This window comes from Pezoporus flaviventris, unplaced genomic scaffold, assembly GCF_033815535.1.
Source record: "Pezoporus flaviventris isolate CSIRO_AGI_PZ_B2104156 unplaced genomic scaffold, CSIRO_AGI_Pfla_v1 ptg000066l, whole genome shotgun sequence".
NCBI classification, from domain to species: Eukaryota; Metazoa; Chordata; class Aves; order Psittaciformes; family Psittacidae; genus Pezoporus; species Pezoporus flaviventris.
In genome coordinates, this window is record NW_026892614.1 from 3,295,244 (window position 1) to 3,310,976 (window position 15,733).

The 15,733-nt window shown below is 46.6% G+C and overlaps 1 long non-coding RNA gene across 1 annotated transcript; it reads right to left on the reverse strand.

Moving 5' to 3' along the window:
* Window positions 1-122: 122 nt before the first annotated feature.
* LOC133278669 (uncharacterized) lies at window positions 123-4,487 on the reverse strand. The gene is made up of 2 exons (XR_009746632.1): window positions 4,262-4,487; window positions 123-887 (listed from the first exon to the last, which is right to left on the reverse strand). It is a non-coding gene; the product is annotated as an uncharacterized LOC133278669 (long non-coding RNA).
* Between the last annotated feature and the right edge of the window lie 11,246 nt (window positions 4,488-15,733).

The following is a 15,733-nucleotide window of genomic DNA, read 5'->3' on the forward strand; positions in this document are numbered from 1 at the left end:
TATGAATGACAGCTAAGCTTCACCTCTGTTGCCTTCTCATTTCTTCACCTCTCATCATGGCACTTACTGGAAGTGAAACTCTGATCACACTAAGATCAAGAGGAAAGAGAAACTGGGACATGGGTGTTTACGGCTTATCGTGTTTGTCAGCACCATAGATTAACATCTATGTCAATGTCCTAACCAGTGGTTAGGAGAACATCTGCCAATGTGTGCAGATGCATTGAAGAAATTGGTCTGGCAAGTTGAGAGACACTTAAAAAAAGAACACACAAGGAGGTCTGTAAGCAGGAGAGCTCAGGCTGCGCCGTTAAGGTTTGGCTAGTCATTGGGAGTGCAGCAGCGACCTGATGGCCGCAGCAAGACAGATAGGAGATCATCAGCTCTTCACTTCTCCATAGTGTGGTGAGCATGCACATCCTCTGAAAGTCAGCATTGAAGTTAGTGGGCCTGGGAAGTCTGCAGAGTGGCATTACTAGCAAGGCACAATACCCTCAGGTGGTGCAAATCAGTGCAGCTTCACTGCGAGGTTAGGTGATGATCCATCCCAAAATTAGTATCATTTTTTTTTTGGCTGGTCAGTGTTGTGAACTTTTACCACAAGCAGAACTCTACCCTGTTGTTGTTTCGATAAGCAACAGAGGGTGTTTCGCAAAACGTGGCAGAACACGTAAAGCTGGCCAGAGGGCTGTCAGATTTGCAAAACTGGGTGAAATGTTGCAAACAGGCAGACTGGCGCCATTGGACAGCAATTCCGAAAAATGAACTCCTGGACACTTCCCACTTTCTGTCAGGCGCCCAAACACCCTCCAGATATTCTTGTAACAGATAATCCTGCATCCCAAATGCTGCCTAGCCTCCAGGACCTCAAAGCATTGCCCCAGAATCTGCGAATGGATATAAATAATAAATATAGAAGGTTTATAAAAAGAAAAACAAAAAACCCAAACCAACCAAAAACCAAACCAGAAGCCAGAGGTCTGACTATAAGCATTTAAAATAAAGCATTGGCTTTGCCTTCAACAGTTCTGCAGGAAACTTGCCATCCCTCAATGCCAATGACCGAAAATGCCACCAATATCTCCCTCTTAGGGGCCACCCAAAATGCCTGAGTAAATGTCCATGCCGTTGTGTGATTCCCTAAAATAAAATGACTATAATTGTGGTTAGGCTTTAGCTATCCAGGAGCCACATGAAAGAACATAAAAGCCACAGAATAACTTAGCTACATTGTCTACTGGGGCTTTGCCAGGGCTATTTCTGAGATGATGAAATCTCTATCTCTGCAGAACTTCTGCTCAGTTCCAGGTTCCCAGTTCTCTGATTTACCTTGCCTGGAAATCTGCTCTATCACCTTGATTTCACTGGTGTTTGTTCTTCCACAGCTGAATCCTATCATGGAAATGTAATTAAGGATAAGCTGTTCTCTGGCACCAATCTTGCTTCAGAGGCCCAAGTCCCACCCCAAACCCAATCCAGTCTAAAGAAGAGGCAGTCTGTTCCAGGGCATTGCAAAGAAATGCATGGCTCTCCTGCTGAGTCACCCTGGTAGAAGGAGCCTTTGCCATGCAAAGGTACCCAGTTCCGTTTGCTTGGTGCTTCATCACGTGCAAAACAAGCCAACTCACCCAAGTGCAGGAAGGAGAGGAAGATCTACACTTTGTGGGATCAGCACAAGGAGATGGCTGTGCCAGTAAAACTGTTCCAAAGTCTTTAATTATCTGCCGCCGCGTGGCTGGCACTCGACTGCTTTTCAAATAACGGAGTTGCAGCAGCAGCGGAGTTCGTAAGAATTATTACCTACAGCCACAATCTACCCATTAGGAGACACTTCTAATGCTGAGAGACCCGCAAATGAGAATAAACTTTTTGTCTTGCAAGGGCGCTGATGGAATCCCTGCATTAGGGAGGGAACTCATAAAGAAGAGACAGAGCAAAAAGCTTGGGTCTGAATGAAAGGCATTTGAGAACTTTCTTTCAGACCTTCCTTCCCCCAGAGAAGGCAAGTGACCATGAAAGAGAAGTCATTTCCAAGGGTGACAAACTGAATTAGGATTGTAAACCTGCATTTCAGAAATGGATAATGGGGAGGGCTTTCAGCAGGAGAGCATTCTAAAGCCCATCGGGTTTGAAAATAAGTCTTGGCTCCTCAAAGGTTTGACTCTATTAAGTGTTAAAACACACTAATGTCCACTTTTCAAAGCTGCAGAAATTCCCACTCCTGCCTCCATGTTCACACCCTGCTCCCATTCCTGTGGTCCTGCCAGGCTGTTGCAGCAGCCTTTGTGCCCTGCTCTTTGCATATCATTCCTAAGTTATTAAAGCAAAGTCGGCCAGCAAGCAGAGTCTGTTATTAGGTTCAGAGTCGGCAAGTACAGTAGCAGTGTAAACAGCAGACACGTCCAGAAGCTACAGTGCTGTCTTCTCTGTCTCCAAGGCTCATGCTTCTCTGCTACCCTGAATTTCTGAATAGTTTCAAAACTGATGCCAGGCCTGCGCTATACGGGCAGGGCAGGTGCAACCCCTTGCTCTAACCTAGGAGTTTTGGTGGCTGGGGAAGGAGTAGCCTGCATGCTTCACCTGCCTATATCCATAGTAAAACCTTCTCAAGTTGCTCCACTGAAATGGCCAGTGATTACAGGGAGCAGGAGAGAGGGGCTCAAAGTTCTCTACTCTACACAGGGCACATTTACATCTTCTGCTGTTTGCTTGCCCATGATAGTCCCCAGTTAGCAAATCTCTAAGGTGCTGTCAGGTAAGCTTGTGCAGAAGAGTCCATGTCCTTAAAGGAGCTGTTAGGGTTTCTAAGCCGTTCAAAGAGCCCAATTATATGTTTTCTCCTCTTCTCTTCCCTCTTTGTCTCTTGAATTATGCTTTTATTCCCCATTATTTGGGTTACAGGTGCTTGTGTGCTGATGTTTACATCTCTTACACTGCCTGTCCCTGCTAAAGACATCTGGCTCATGAAAGCCCCTTGGAAAAATGTGTTCATCTGACACATTTTAACGTGTACCACACACAACCAACAGGAGAACCTGATATTACCTGACACACTGTCCCAGGCACAGAAGAGTAAGGGGGCTGGCCCCTCCAAGTTCACCCTGGCCTGATCAGGAATTACACCAACAGGCAGGCAACAAGGTCACACAGCTGGACAGCTCTGCCCACTGCTGCCCAGGGGATCTCTTTCTGCTTCCATCTCCCTTCTGCAGTGACGGATAAACGTTATGGAGCAGCTGATGAGGGACCTTGCTAGTGCTCCCCTATCTGGGTGGAAGGGATATGGGTTTCCTGCCAACTCTAGTTCCACAGTCATAGAATCATAGGATGGCTAAGGTTGGAAAGGACCTTAAGATCATCTAGTTCCAACCCCATGGAGCAATTTTAACTTTTACATAAAGTAGGTTTCCAGACACCCATACTGATGAGAAGAACTTGACAACACGAAAGTTAATGGCTTCAAAACTGAAAAGCGAATACATCCCCTGTCCAAATTACCTTTCTTTTTGGTGCCTGTTCTCTTTAAGGCAAACTTCCAGGAGTCTGGCCTGGGCTCATTGGACAGCTGAGGCTGGCGATAGCCCGTTAAGTGGCACTCAGGCATTGTGCTGTCCTGCACAGAGGTGAACATTCCAGCAAATAGGAAGGCAATGCATAATGTGCTGTGCTAATTATATATACGTCTGTAACCAGGGAAAGGCCTATGTACATGCCAGTGCCTGGAAGAGCTTGGAAACACAGGCATGATAAGCAAAACTGCTATTCCTCTTTTCCCTTCTCTTCCCCATTCAAGGCACTTACATAGAACACAGTTAAGGTTGGTATTTATTTATTTCTTTGAATGAAAAAGAAAAGTTGTACTTGTGATTTGTGAGGAGAGCTTCCAGAAGAGGAACTGGAGCCCTTCCAATACCTCACAGTCTAGTAGTTAAGCATTGCCTGAATTGGGCACCTGGGAATCTCGAGTCCTGCTTTCTTCCACTCACTGGTTTATAACTCTTGGCATCTAAAAAGGCACCCTGTAAATATTTATTTCATTGTTCTTCAGTATGTAATTGAGTCATTTGCTGGCTTACCTTGTTTGAGAGAGGAAAGCACCCTCAAGGGGAAGTTTTCTTCCCAGCTCTTCCTTGCCTGCTAGGGTACGATGGCATCAGCAGCTCAGTGTCTTCTGCTTCCTGACAGATGTTTTCTGTCTGCCTCTGAAGGGGGGCAGGTCACCTGGAAGAGATAATCTCTGCGCTGCCAGATCTTTCCTTACCTGTAAGGCACCTGCTTCATCTTCCCGCATCAGTGGTGCTCAGCTGGCTGCTACGTCAGCCTAAGCCCCAGTCTCACCTCCTGAATGAGCCAAGCCAAGATCTTCCACATGGCTGGTTCATGTGGGGCTGGCATGGAGGTGTGGTTTCTTCCTCCCAGCCCTCCCTGCTCAGAAATGTGGTTGCTAGTCTCAGTGGTGGTGCTCTGAAATTTGCCCAGCTACTCAGCATGTCCATGCTATCTATGTGAATGTGGCATATGCATAATGCTCTCCCCAGTGTGCCTGGGGTTGACTGGCTTTCCTGCTCATGTCAGTGTGATTTTTCTTTAAAGTGTTTTCCTATGACTATTACTTGAATTTAATGCACAGGCCAAGGCTTGTTTGATGCTCTGGCAGAAGCCTTGCCTTTCTGTTATATTTTATGTACAAAGTGGAGATCTTTGCTGCATTCCAATAGGGGACTGAGCAACAAATCTTCTGGTTAATCATTTATTGCTGTGTGAACCTGCTGAATAGCAAATATGCTAGAGAGGGGAAAGGAAAGGGCATGGCAAGAGATTAACTGAGGACAGTCAAAAGTCAACCAGAAAGGAGAGGGGATGAGGCTGGAAAGGTCAGGTGGCAAACAAGAAGGCTACTGTAGTGTAAACACTGCCTCTCAGCAGCACAGGGACAGAGGTACTGTCCTGCTCCTTGTTCAGCTCTTTCTGCTCCATGACCACAGGTACTGCAGGCTGAATGAGTAGCTATTGCCTGCAGCTGAATTCGGTGGCTAGTCTGCCTAGGAGAGCCTTTTGAATCCACTAAGTTTCTTTCACTTTTCCAAGACTCCGGTCTCTGATGTGCTTCTGACAAGTGGAGACTTGTCATGATCCTTGTAGCCAGCAAACACACACTTCTGCATGCAAAGTGCCATTCTCACCAATGGCTCTGACTGACAGACCATTCTGGGAATGGACTTCCCCAATGGACCACTGCTTCCACAGTGTGGTAGGGATGGTGGGACACACAACATATATCTAATAGGACCATAAGCAGAGCTTAAGAAGAACAAATGTCTCTCTCCTACAAACCCATAGGGTATTCACATTAGTCCTCCAACAGCTGAAGACCAGTGGGCTGGAACAGCACACAAACCACTGCTGCCCAGGCAGCTGCAGATCACCCCAGTTAGATGATAGCTAGCTAGGAAATTAGACATGGTCACATGGGCACTGGCAAGATTTGTGGTGTGCTTTTACTAATCAGAGGATGGCGGGATGCTTGGCCCCATGGCAGACATGTCTGTGCAGCAGCAATCCCATGCAGGCTGAGACAGGGTATACCCCCACTCTAAGCTCAGCTCCAGCAGGGAAGCAGATGGAAATGGCACCCCAAAACTGAGGAAAAGGCTCCATTTTTTGCCTGTTAACATAGCAGTGGTATGATGGTGTCAGCATGCTCAGAGCATGGCAGCAAAACACTGTAAGATGGGATGTCTTCCCAGAAAGTGGGGTGTTTGTTTTGAGAAAAGCACAATACTGGGTGAATGCCACAGTTCAGAGGGGGAAGTACCTCAGCCAACATAAACAAAGCAGTTATTGATGTATCTAAAGGACTGAGCTTCCTGATTCGAATTGTCACCTTCCATCAGACTCAACCCCCTTTTCTTTGCTCTCCACCTCAAGCCTTGGTGTTGACCCAGACACAGAAGCAGCTCTGAGAAGTCTAGTTGATCATCATACAGCTTTGCCCATGTTGATGGGGGAGACTCTGGAAAAGCCCATGGTGCCGGCATGCTCGCGTACTTCTGCTTTGCGGAGAGCAGTGAGCACCACTACAGCTGCCCTTGCTCCAGTCATTCTGGGATATCCCCATGATATGACCTTTGGCTTCCTTTGGGGTCATCAGTGGTGGGAAGGCTACGTTTTGGTGTCTTGATGGAGAAAAGGGTGAAGGCGAACCCTTTCCCCCATAGTTGCAGGTCTCCCCAGAGCTCATATCCTTCTGCTGGGGTGAAGCAAAGAGCTCAGTTGTATATACCTTAGATGAGGAAAAGGCTACACCCATGCTTCAGAGGGTCAGCAGGAACAGCAAATGCACTCTAGCAGGGAAGTCTGTCTCTTCCTCATCTCTTGCACTGCACTGCCTGGCCAATGCTTTCTTCATTAATTACTTGAAGACATCTTACACTGTTTCCATCCCTCTTTTCTTACTTTTTGACTCTGCTGAGATGCAGTTGAGTCCTCCCTACCTTTTGTATCTTGCAACAGGCACATGCCACATAGATACTCATACAAGAATAACACTCCCATTTATGGGGCAGTGGCGCATCAAGAAATAGCACAACAGAGACACAGCTGAGCCTTTACTGTCTCAGTATCAGTCTTTATGCCAGCTGCAGGAAAATAGTTCTTTTTCCACCATCTGCTCATGCCAGACTGGTGTGAGCTTATTAGCGGTAGAAGATTTGCCACATTTTATTCTCTCTCCTGTAGAAGACACTGGTCCAGTTTTTGCCTGGCTGGGAAGGAGAGTAAGTTAGGAAGGCCAACAGGAAACCACTTCCCAACTAGACCAACCAGAGGGGAGTTTGTTACTCTTACTGCTTTTTAAAATAGCAAGAAGTGAAAGAACGAAATAAGCTATTGCCTATTTGATGGCCCCAGCAGGATTATACTGCTTCACAGTGTGCATGACAAAACCAAACATATATGTCTACCAGAAATGCTCCTCTATTTGCCTGAATGCAAGCACAAATCACACTGCAAAGTATTTTTGCAGTCAGCGTTCTCATTAAAAACAATTAAAATAAGCAAGAATATTTTGCCAAAGTTGAAAATACCTCTGTCAATTTGATTTGGGCAATTTGCCTTGCAGCAGCTAAGCATCAGCTGAAAACGACGGCACTAATCAAATAGGGAACCAGTATCTCCCTTTTCCTGTTAAAGGCTCTGCCAAACTATAGCAGAGTGTGAGCATTGTTGTGGGCAGGAGTGACAACAGGTGGATGAAGAGAAAAAGCCAGGGAAAAATGAGAGGAATGGAAGTGGCATTACTGTCCAGTTGTTGTATGATTTGATGCCTATAAGAAACAAAAAGTTCTGGCATTTCAGTTTTTCCATGGAGCCTCCAGCAGAGCAAGGGCAGCATCAGCATGGTGCAGGAGCCAAGGCTCCCTGCCACCCAGGCAGCAGCTGTGGTGCAAGATAGCACAGCATCCTTCTATGATTGTTCCCAGCATAGACAGGATGTCTCTGCCTGAGTTTGAGGACCACTTCCATAGTTCTCTTTGCATGTGGTGTGTCAGAGATACTAAATGTATTAAAGAGTCTCCTCTTGGCCAGGACATGCTCCCTTGGCCACCATGTCCAGGATGTGGCTTCCCATCTGGCAGACTTGCAACCTAGCTCTTCACAGAACTTTTCTGGATATCCTGAGCTCCTCCCCTTCATTTTAGCCAAGAGACCCTGCAGGCCTCAGTGATCCAGCACTGTGTTACATCCAGACACGTTTCTATCAGCAGAAGTACAAAAATACCAGACTTTCCATCAAAGCACAAGCAAGCCATAGATGTTAGTGTGCAAACCTGGGCTCATCACAAAACAGGGCTGTGATCTGAAAGACACGATATCAAATGAGACTCAATTCCCTTCCAAGTAAAACAGTGCATGTGGAGAGGGATGCCACATACCTGAGGGTAGGTAGGAGAGGGAGGTAGCACCTGTGTGTGAGATGGCAGGGCAATTTTGGCCTCCAAAATGCTGATATTAACCCTTGCCTAAAACATTCTTGTGCAGACAGGGTCAAAAAGGGGTTTTCTTGTTTCAAAATGTACAAGAAATGCAAAGGTCATTACAAATACAATAGTAAAAAGGTGTATGTCACCTCATGGCAGAGCTGGACCTCCTTCTCCCTTGTGCCAGTTCAGACCAGAGGGCCATGCATCACGCAGACGGTGAACAGGTCTTCTGCTCCGCCACTGCACAGGCAGAATCTCAGCCATCCCATTCTTCAGAGCTGGCAGCTGAGCCATATTAAATATGAAGATCTCTTCCTCAGGGACTTTCTAGGAACTTACTTCAGGAGGATTCCTGTTGCTGAGGACATGCATCAAAGCGCTATATATCCTGTGGGAGGAGAAGGGGAATTCTTCCGCAGACATCATCTCTTCCTTATGTAATTAATGAAGTCAATGGGAAACGAATCCAGATATGAATATTTATCTTTGGCTTCCTGGTAAGCATTTCACTGCACTAATTCCCTTGGCCTCTTTCCAGTTCACTTAGAAAAAGAATCCAGATACAGTGGCTCCTCATAAGGACTTTGGTACCTGGGGACATGTAGCCTGAGAACCTGTTGACCTTCTAGTTGTCTGACTGGGCTGACACATGTATCTTCATCTAACCTATCCCCTAAAGACTCACCCCTCAAAGTAGCATTTTCCATAAAGAGTAATACTGCCACAATTCCATTAACCAGCAGCGCTGTGAAACTGCGTGCTGGTTCCTTCCCACACACCACCCTCATCCCGCGGAGATGTCTGAGGGGGTAAGATGGAAAAGTATCTGTCAGCACAGCCACATCAGTTTTGACATCAGCAGGACACAGGCCTTCTGTGGGCCTGCTGCACAAGGGTGACTTTCATTGCAGGAGGCCGAAACCATCAGGGCTTGGGAAGGGACCACAGATGCACCCCAAGGCAGCATTAAAGATGGCAGCCTACTGTGTCTCCTGCTTTCCCCATGCACTCTTACTGCACAAACCTCTCCAGTGCAATGGTCTGGGGGAAGAAGAACACAGCTAAGGTCTCCCTAAGCAGATCCCATGTCCTCGCTGCCAGTGTTCCCCTGCACAAGGATGCTACTACTTACTATGACTTCTTACGTGTGAATGAGCCACAGTCCTCTACAACAGAGCACTTCCTCAGCCCACTTGTTTTGCACTAAAGCTCTGCCCAGGCAAATTTGCAAAGTCAAGGGCCACCAGGTTAGGAAAGCATAAGTTAGACTTCTCCATGTAACCCTACTTTTCTTCCATCCAGATACAAACGCTATAATACAGACGTTACATGCAAAAGGTAGTCTGCTTTCACCCCACAGGCTTCCTGTCTGCACATAACAAAGTATTATATGCAATCTGCACAGGCTCATCATTCTCACCTGCTTTACCCATGTTTACCTACCTCTCTCTATCCACTCTCTGCCCTGAACGTACTATTATTAATTTCCTGCTGTAATACTTTCCCAAATGTACTTGATTCTTCATGGACATTAATGACATTAAGACTAAGCTTACGAGATTAAGCCTCAGACTTTTGGATCATCCCCCAGCTTGGTCTTCTGCTCAATGTGGATTTCCCTGATGTTATCTATGGTCCCTATGTTGGGAAAACTGACTGCCTGATAGCAGCTCCGTAGTTAGTGAGCAGAGGCAGAGATCCCGTAGTAGGTGACCCCAATCATCTTCTTGGTTGCAGGTAAAGGCTCTCCCTTTTGGGCCAGTTTTGTGATGCCTGCTCCTTGCCACCCATCAGTGGTTTCTTGCCGCCTCTCGGTGGTTTCCCCTTCTGAACAGGCACTGCTCAGCAGCTCAGGCAGCACCTTCAGCCTCAGCCCAGTGTGGGAGGATGACGTGTTACAGACTACACAGCGGTAGTTCACCAGCAGTTGACCAGAGCTGCCCAGGTAGTGGGAGCAGGAAAGCAGCACAGCAGCAAGCAGCAGCACAAGCTCTGCTAGGGTAATCCCTTCCTACCGGTGAGTCAGACACTTTAACCTGCTCATATTACCTCACACAGAGGTTATGTGATTCAGATGCTACCTGAGCACTTGATAAGTGTGGTAATGCCTATCTAATTGTGTGCCAACAATGTCCTACTAGTCCCTGAAAGTGAAAATTTCACGTGGAGTGTGATGGAGAAGCAGGATTAATCCAGGTGATCTCTCTCCTCAGCTCCTTGACAGCCTGAGCTAGTATCTGGTCAATGGGGAAGGGAGGGCCACATGTCAGAAAATGAGGGGAAACGAGGTGAAAGAAAGGTTAGAAGATACACGTCCAGAAGAGGCGAGTTGTTCAGCATTTGGGAGACAGAACTGATAGGAGGCAAGGTTATGCTCCTTGCATGTGCAAAAGTCTGCCACAGAGAAGGGAATAAATTGTTCTCACTGCCCACTGGAGCTGGACAAGAGAACTGTAATGAGTTGGTTCTAGACAGTGGGGGCCAGATCTCCTCATCAGGAAGCTGTGGTCTAGTGCACAGGGATGCCACAGGAGGTTGTGAAACACATGTTGCTCACATCTAGTTTAGGCAGCACTCGGGGCAAGGGGATGGAGCTAGTGACCAGAAAGACGTTTCCAGGGCACCAGCAAGGCACCTACTTTGCCACTGCTTTCCCAGATAACTGGGACAGAATAGTTCAGGCATCCCTCTCTGTACTCGAGGCTGGAGAACAGCCTTTTGCTCTAGGACCATCTATTGCTCTGTTCCAGCCACCTTTTCCTCTTGTGTGTCACTCACCTCTATCAGTTCCTCATTTTCACTGTCATCTCCTGCTTGCCATCATTAGTCCACATCTGTGATGTTCCCTTTCTTCCCACCTCCCTTCTGAACAGCTTCTGGCTTGTTCCCCCCAGTGCCTCCTCCTACTGTTCTCCTCTTCACCAACCAGACCCTTAGTTCTCTTCTTCTTCTGCCTCCTGTCTTTCTACATTGACACTCAGGGTGATCTTCCCCTACATTGTCTGAAGTCACATCTAGCCATGAAGACATGGAAAAGAGACTCATCACAAGTTCCCACACACCCCAGGCTCAGCGCCAGTGGTGCAACTGCAGAGAAATCCTTGCTCAGCGAGGAAGGATCCCTGAGACAGCATCCCAGGCTCTCCTGTGCCCGCAGGCTGGCGAAAGCCCTGGGAAGGGCTGGAATGAAAGCAACGGAGGCACAGCATTGGCAGAATTTAGCAGACAGACTCTTACAAACCTTTGCCAAGCAGGGGCACGCCAAGCTTTTTGGAACTTAAAGCCTGGTTAGCTCTGGGTCGCTTTTTTTAACAAGGGTAGAAATCAGTAACATATTGATCCCTTGCAGAGAAAATGTCAAGGCCTTCCTCCAAAGTACTCAGTGAAAATGCTGTAAGAAAGAAAAGATTGTTACAGGGCAAACCAATGTCATTTTCCTAAACTTATTCTCAGAAACCAAAATGAATCATTTTAGCCATTTTTTTCTCTATTAATTACTGAATTAATCATGCTGAAGCAAGAGACCTAGCGTGGAAAATTTTAAGTAAATTAGTGACTGGCAATGCTGGGAGCCCCTATAGGGGAAAAAAAAAGGGCAGAATAAGACAAAGATGGCGAACGTCACCCATTGCTGCCCCTAATATAGAGATGGCATTTGCACAACAGCAACTGCCCCTCCTGTCGAAATTATCAACGTGGTCATGCTAGTACCCACTTGGTAGGAGTTTTTCCTGAGTAAAGGCTGAGAAAGATACTGAGAAAGAACGTGATGTTGCCTGATAAAATAATGGTGCAAATAAGAAAGTGCAATAACACGGACTATTGTATCTTATGAGATCCGTGCTTCCTTGTTGGTCAGAAAGACTAGGTAGTTTACAGAGCACATGAGATCAGGAAGTCCACCGAGATGTTCCTGGCACAGATTAGTCACAAGACTGTCTATCCAAGGGTCAGTCACACGTGTGATATAAAAAAATGAAACAGTGGCAGTTGACAATCTGTTGGTCTGTGTGCATAATCGATCTGCACTGTAATGTGCCATGGATCACATTGTACACACGTGCATGCCCATTCTCAGACTGAACATCCTCCACGACAAGAAGATGGTTTTTGTGCAGATCTAACAGCAAAGTACAACTCCAAACTGCAAAACAGAGAGAAGGGACCTCACTGAAGAACTTCCAGCATCCTGGCAAAATCGCCATAAAAAGATCCTTGAGGAAGAATTCACTAGAAATACTTGGAGGAACATATAGAGACCATGCCTCCTAATTGAGAAAGGAAATGCTAAACCAGCAGCCCCAGACTGTTATATCCCTGTATAGATTTGTCCCCAGAGAGGGGATAAAAGTCTTAGCATTATAAAATCAGCAGTTCTGGAATACATCATTGGAAGGGTCATGTCTAGCAACGCAACTTTTCGGTCAGCAGAAGCAGAGGAAGATAGCACCACTTCCACCAGCCTATCAGCAGGAGATAGATGAGGCTCCTGGGTAGACATATGCAGAACACCCATGCTAAGTGTGATAAAAGAGAAACAGACATTTGTCATTAGTGATGCCATTAGATTTGCTGCCTCTACCAAATGCTGGTGACCTAGAAAGTGCCACCTACGTCAATTGGTTTCTACCAGAGAGAACATTTGTGTCCTGCTTATATGGAATTTTTATTAATTTTCCTACCCACTTTTACATCTTAAAGGCAAGCCATCTAGATTACACTTGCACCTTTGCAGCAAAACCCAGAACACAGGGTCACTGCCATGAAGGAAGAAGACTCAGAGAAGTGTGCCATGGGAGACCATGTGGGGAGGACGAAAAGGAGAGATTTTCATGAGCAGATACAGAGAATGAACCCACCAGTGATAACTGAACCTCAAATCTGAAAGCATGGACCTATATTAGATAGCTCAGCAATTCATCCACGTGTTGCCAAAGCCCGTGGCATGGTTCCTGTCCTTTTCACTAACCCCGCAGTTGGATTTCTCCACTCACAGCCCATATCAGGGTAATACAGTACAGGAAGGAGGTTCAGGACATAACACACAACGAACAGCAAGTTCCAAGAACTTTCTCACCATGCTGCATGGTATTTTTTGCTTTCTTCAAGACTCCTTCTGCTGCAGACTACCAGCAGAAGAACAGGCATAGAAATAGAGAGTGTTAGTGGCGCCTTCCCCAGAGAGATTTCACACTTCTAAGGCACAAATCAGCATCACTTTGATCAAGTGCTGTGCACCGTGTATGGTTAATGACGATACAGCACTCCCTCCTGCTCTTGCTGTCACAGCGGCTCTGTGAGCCTAGGAGCCAGAGGTCTAAAGCTTCTCTACAGCAAAAAGTACACTCTGCAAACCAGAGCATCAAGGTCCTGTGCTGCAGCATCTCATGTTCCTCCAGCACAGCAGGCTCACAGTAAGGTTAATCCTACACCATCTTCACTTCCAGAGCCCAATCCCACCACATTCCTGCTTAGACTGCTGAATGCAGATGATCCAGTGTGTATCATCATCACTGTTACCACAGAAGGATTCCCCCGTGTGGAGTGACTTCTCCACCAGCATTATCTACATGGTACACCTGTGCCTTCCACTGCACTGCAAAGCAGAGATCTCAGTCTCATAAACATTGCAGGCATTACGCACTGCCACAGCAAACATTGTCCCTGCCACTTCCTGTGTGATCCATATGATCTGTGAGGAAGCAGAAGCCTTATGAGAGCATTCTTAAGCATGAGCACCAGGTCCCCCCAGGACAAGAGATGAAATATTCACTATGACTTACTAAAATAAACCAACCCTTCCTTTTTTGGAGCCAGCTTGTGAACATGTAGGATGTGTGTAGTCAGATTAATGTCATTGCCAGATAACAACATCTCACACAATAATGCAGTGTGGAGAGCCCCAGCAAATGTCAGTTAGTGATCACTGTCATATCAGTGTATTGCAAAAGAGTGACTGCTCTGTTTGCTGTTGCCCCACTGATTTTGTAGAACTTGAGCACTTACCCATGAGCAGCCTTTAAGACTGTGCAAAGGGAGCATCTCTTTCCTTTTGTCCGTGATCATACCTTTATATAAAGTGACTGCAAGTGACCAGAACTGAAGCCACACAGTGAAGCAAGCCTGGTTTAGGAAATGCAGTCTGGGACATACGAAGTGTAGCTAAACACTGCAAAAGGGCAATACTGTGGGGTTTTCTTCCCTGGTATTTAGGTGGCTGCGGTAGGAACTTTTGGAACTCTTTGTTTTTTCCCAGCATTTTCCCATCTGTACTCTCTACAACCCTTCCTCAGGCAGACTCAGATGAACACAAAAGTGACCATGAAGATTTAAAACTGTCAATGTAAATTGATTTATTTCTGAAGTAGAGTCTTATTTCCCATACTGCTTTGCACACTCATTTTTATGCAGGGGAAAAGACCTTTCGTTTCATGCAAGTGTAAATAAATGTCCAGTGCCAGGTACAGCCACCATAAGATTTAGCTCTTTCATGCCATGGAAGCAGCCAAAGGAAAAGGCAGTTTCACAACAGATGTGAAGATGTCAGATGCCCCCTCATACTGGGAAAGACACAACCTTTACAGCATAGACTTAAAGCCAAGAGAAGTAGTATTTTAAAAGGTAACAAAGGATTGACAGCGGCACTGTCAATAATAAGATGGTAACAAGCAAGGCCATGCAAGAGGAACGTCTCACCCATTACCCACGTAGGTTCAGGGAGTGTCTCATCCAGATCCATCATCTGCCCAGGTATTTGAGCACTGACGTCAGCAGCGATCAGCGCTTGGTAAACATCTGCCTGAGCTGGGGCAGTACGGCCAGACCTAGGGGTGGCACAGAAAGCGTAGGCTTGGGTTGTACCTACGCTACTGCAGGAGGTCTGAGAGCAGCAGCCTGCAGCCAGCTTTTGGGCAGCCAATTTGGGTGTGCAGAGCAGCGCTTGCAGGCTCTGCAAGGACCCTGGCAGAGATTGCCTTCCCCTGGAGGAACCTGGCCTCCATCGAGCATTTGCTGCCTCACGGTTGTGTCTTTGCTGCTGCTGCTGTCACCTGAGCCACTGAGAAAACAAGAATGCTCAGACAGCCTGCTTATGCTCACTTGTGCTAGAGTCTGCCAGGTGTCCTTCATCTAAAATGAAGGGGAAAGCCTGTCTGGTATCATATAAAAGACTTTCTAAAGAGGCTTCTTCAGGAAAAAAAAAAAAATCTAATATTGTTTAAACTCTGGGGCTTTGTCTTCCACAGCTGAAGACATACAACATCAGCAACATATCAAGTGATGATGGAAGAAAGACAGAAAAGCAGGAGAGATGTGTCATGGCCCAGTCAGGGGCTGAAGGAGTGTATTATGGAGAAGTCAGCAGACTGGTACTGGGAAAACAGGCGCTTAATTCCCATTGCATAGGCCCTGTATGACACTGAGACACACATTTCCTCTGTGACACATAGGAAACAGTTTCAGCTGCCTGAGCTTCAATTCCCTCTCTAGAATTGGGATCATCTGGTACTCACTGTTCCACTTGTCTCTCCTAAGGACCAGTCCCACTGGCATTCAGGTGCTTGCCCAAGTGTTGTCATCATGGGGACCAGCTAATCAAACCCTCAGGAGAGGCACATCTCAGCACACTGTGGCAGCTGTGTTGGAGGAGCTTCAACCCATGAAAACAGAGCCTGTGCCATGCTCAGTGCTTGTAGGGCTAGCCTGAGGAAAATGGTGGGCACAGCAGAAAAATGATGGGTGGGCTGGTGACT